General features: G+C 34.9%; 1 protein-coding gene across 1 annotated transcript in view; it reads left to right on the plus strand.

Annotated features, from left to right (window-relative positions):
• Positions 1-1,694: 1,694 nt before the first annotated feature.
• The window catches only part of LOC122809182 (free fatty acid receptor 2-like), a 143,833-nt gene continuing 140,745 nt past the window's right edge, over positions 1,695-4,782 (plus strand). The window contains exon 1 of the mRNA XM_044080487.1: positions 1,695-1,788. The gene's annotated coding sequence lies outside the window, so the exon portion shown is untranslated. The remainder of the gene's footprint in view (positions 1,789-4,782) is intronic.

Genomic DNA, 4,782 nt, shown 5'->3' on the forward strand with positions numbered 1-4,782 from the left:
CTATGGCAAAATGGGCTTTTCTAAGAACATGAGTGATTGGTGAAAACTTCTCTATATTAACCCCACATCCCAAGTGCTTACAGTTCAAAACATCTCCCTCACATTTCAATAACAATGGGGCACATGACAGGGGTGCCCTATGTCACTTCCATTGTTTGTGCTTGGGGTTTATATCAAGGACCTCTGAGTACAGACCAAATATGAGGAAAGCAAAATAACTATTAAGTTGTGCTAGGTTCTTTTGACCACCTGGTTTACCAACAACTGAGCAATATGGATCTCCCATCCAAAAAAACATGTAGACCCTATAATTTCATTTCTGCAAAAGTTTGAAAGAGTTAAGAAGCCACCCACAAGACACTAACTGATTTGCCAGATCTGTAAAATAATGATACATATTTGAAAGTTGAATGGAGGTATGAATAAAATTATGTCCATTGTATAATGTTCACTAGTATTACTTCCTAACAAAGCACTTTATAAATTCAAGCATGGCTCAGAATTTGATGCATTTTGAATGGACTAGCTTCATAAGGTTATTGAGAGAAGGATAGCATAATTCCACAAACAACTCAGATTGCAGATAACATTTTTTACTCTTGAGTGATATCACAGATGTGAAGAAGACCAGACAATAGTTGAGTTTGGCAATAAATAGAATAAATAAAATCGGTACTTTTTGCTTACACATTAGTGGACACTTGGGAGTAGAGTAGTAGTCCTTAGTCTAACCATTGGTTTGAATGGACTCATGCAGTAGGAGAGCACACAATAAAACCTACAACTATTCTCACAAAATAGTCATTGAATGTTTTAGGTTTTGTCAATCACTCTGATTCACCTTGGTAATATAAAATCTCAGAACTGGAAGTGCTGACTGCAGAACATTAGATGCCTGGGGAAGAAAAACTGAAACAAGGAAATGAATTCACCTTTCTGAGAGGTGGAATAATTCTAAAGGCAGGATGTCCCTGCCTTTACTGGCACCTGCAGCATTATGCCTAAAGAAAAAAATGAATAATTATGCTGTGGGGCACTCTTTCTCTCCCAGAATTCACAATTTGATGAATACCATGCAGTTGGTATGCATGGTCTTATCATAGCTTTACACTATATGAATAAGCAAATTATCAATAAACTATAAATGCACAGAGATAATGCAAGATTGTTCACAGAGTAAATCCCTTGCGTATGGGAAGCATGCAGTATAAAAATAATTCGAATCAGTATCATTACAGAGTATAAGCAAATGCACCTAATGAGATGACAATAGCCAGCCTGTTAAGAACAACAGTAACATCAGCCCTAACAAACATTTTATTAATGACAGCTTATTAAAATCTGTTTATTATACAGTTGACTTAAAACTGAAAGGCAGCTTGCCTCAATGAAGTATGTGTCTCATAAGGAGTTAACATTTCCTACACTCAACAGATTAGTTCTCACTGAATATTTACAAATCTTCCCATATTCTCAGATCTGTTAGACTTAAAGTAATAAATGCATATTTCATAGCCAGCAGTCTTATGATGTTAAATTAATTTGTTCTATTGCTGTAGCTTCATAGTACTTAATAATATTTCTGACAGCTCTGATATACACACACACATGCTATTTCTTGTTGGTTGTGAAGTCACATGGCTTATCATCATTGTACACTTGGCACGAACTGAGACTTCAGTCATTTATCACATGGACAATGAGTTGATAACAGCAAGACTTGGGTGCAGTCAGTGGAACTGAGAATTTCGTTTAAAGTTTCCTCTCACAGAAAAAAAAAGGTTTTCGGTATGTTATTGTAATTAACTTCTAGATGGCCAAAATGCATGCATGCTAATAAGAAGCAAAGATCATTTTAAAGACAGACTACAGTTTAATGAGGTATTGCAAGCCGAGCAATAAACAGTGGAAGAATATCAGATCACTAAATTTAAGTATTTGATTTATTTTATATGAAACATTTAAAGAAGGAAAAAGAACCCATAACTATTGTCAAAGTCAGTCATAATAGTATTAGAAGACCCATAGATATGCAGAAAAAGGCATAATCTAGTACTGTCATTAGAAAATAAGAACAAATATGTATAATGTTGATTTATTATAGCTCACGTTTACAAAAAAAAAGTTTACTTGGAACTTGATGGCAATATTTAAAGTTAGCTATAAGATGCAAGTAGCAGAAACTGACTGCATTCCAGAAACTGTAATGCTAGTTATGTAATGTAAATATTCCTGATTATTATTATTTTGTATTACTTTAAAATGCTGTTTTTGCTATTTATCTGCAATACTAAAATTGCTGTACCCTGCATTCAAATGGAACATTGCTTTCTATTCAGCTCTTTTCTGCAGCATACACAATAGATTTGTAGAGAGTAATATGGCAGGTTTGCTTTTTCAAGGTGTATGCAGCTTGCAAGGAAGCAAATCATAACATGATACTGTATAACTTATGTTACAGCACTTTTATGCCATGTGTTTACCCATCTATGATAGAAAGCTGTTTCTTTTACTACCTGCCTTTTACTTTGATATTCATTAATCTCTGATGTAAAGGGTTATGTTATATGTATTATGACATTTAAGTAGCAACATGTTCTGTTATGCAATTAATCAGAAATTCTGGAACTATTTGAATGAACAATGGACTCGTGGATAATTGTATCTGAGAAAATGTTTTTGCTCGGCATATATGCTAACATTTGAGATGCGATAAACAGATACACCATACTGAATGCTACTATTTTTTGAGATGCAATAACACTATAATTTAATACATACACTTGTGTTTTTTGCTACTCATATGAGGGCAACTAATTTGTTCCATGTAAAATCCACTGTATTATTTTGAATATTGGTCATATACTGGAAGCATCTGTCTACATGGGATAGATAATAAGGGTGGCCAACATTTTAATAATGGTCTTACTAATAATAAATTCAGATAACAAAGTCAATACCAACAACTCATGGGTGATGGTAATGTGTCTACTGATGTATCACAATGCTGTCTTAAGAAACTGTTGGTCATAATATATACTAACTCAAGAAGAAGACCTTATGATTAGAAAAAAATTATGGTGAATATTTTGTCAGGCTTAAAATAGATATCGACATTCGGACATACAGAGAAACAAGAACATATGATCTGTACAGCAAACATGTCAGTCATAACTCCCACAGGAATCCATTAAAAGAATAAAGAAGAGCGATATACACCTGTATCAATGTTAATGGGAGGTGAAGTCAAAGGCAAATACAGGGGCAAAATGGCATTTCCTCCATTTAGATAACCATTGCAATCAACATCACTATACTAGTTAGTGATGGATAGTAGGGACTCCCAAAGTATCAGGCATGAGGATAATGTTTACCCTCAAATAATGACAGTGGCAAAATTATTGTACTCCCCTCCACACATAAACGTATGCATTAACATACCACAAGGGAATTTCATAACATCTACAATCAGATATAACTTACATATTATTGCTTTATTTGCATATGCATTGTCTCTCAGGTCTGTATATATGTCTAACAATCAGCCAATGCGTCTGTCTGTTTCTCAAACTATTGGATTTATGTTGTTTAACGTTAATTATAAAATACAAACCAAACCAGTAATTTATACACATGTATTAGAAATCAGTGGAAGTGGTTTAATAGATCATGTGCTATTTTTGAGATACATGATTGTTTTTTGTTATATAAATTACGGGTTTGGTTTGTATTTTAGCTCTGATTAAGTTCCAGACAAGAAGGAACAAAAGCACATAGTTAGTGTGTGTGTGTCTGTGTATATATAAAAGGGTCTATATTAGAACATTGAACTTTCAAAATTTTGAGCGTTCTAATATCGAACCCTAGTAATCGAAAATTTAAAACATCAAACATACAGAACAGCGAATTTTTTCCTAGGGAAAAAAATTGCTGTTCCAAAACACATACACACAACACAAGCACACCAAACAAACAGCAATCAACACACATACACCTAAACTCTTACACCTAACACTACACTAAACTATACATACACCACTAACTATCCACTTACCTTAACCCAAACCCTAACCCTAAGGTTCTGCACTATCGTACAGTCACCTCACCCGCACCCTAAAACTAACTCACCTACCCCGCCCTAACCCTCACATCCACACAATCGTACACTTACCTGACCCGTGCCCTAACCCTAACTCACCTAACCTGACCTAACCCTCACGTCCACACAATCACACACTTACCTGAACCTGACCCGTAACTTTCCACCACAGCGTTGAAAATACCGAAGCAAAAGAAATGGCCAACCAAATTCTTTCCCTAAGAAAAAAATTGGTTTTCCGTTTCTTCGATATTTTCAGCGTTCGCTGAAAACAGGTTGATATTAGAACACTCGAAATTTTGAACGTTCAGTGTTCTAATATAGACCCATATAAAAAGCAGTATTCCCTGTTGCCCAGTATGTTTTGAGTGGAAAATACAGTAATAATCTAGGTAAGAATGTACAAGCTCCATATAGTCAGTGATTGAGTTGGGAAGATGGCCTAATGGTTTAGGTGTTTGCCTTGCAAACACAAGGTGCAGGGTTTGAGTCTCACAAGAACTAATTGGCTAGGCTCACAAGGGCAGTTAGTCTAGTACTAATCTATGAATCTTAGGAATGGATATTCATACTGTTAAGCAATTAAGTAAAATTTATAAAAACTGATCTGCCATGCTTCCTGTCTTCTCTTCCTTTTTTGTTCTTTAGCAAGCTACAGCTCTTCCAATGGCATTCTTAAATGC

Source organism: Protopterus annectens, chromosome 8.part0 (assembly GCF_019279795.1).
Source record: "Protopterus annectens isolate FY-2018-M chromosome 8.part0, PAN1.0, whole genome shotgun sequence".
Lineage (NCBI taxonomy): Eukaryota > Metazoa > Chordata > Ceratodontiformes > Protopteridae > Protopterus > Protopterus annectens.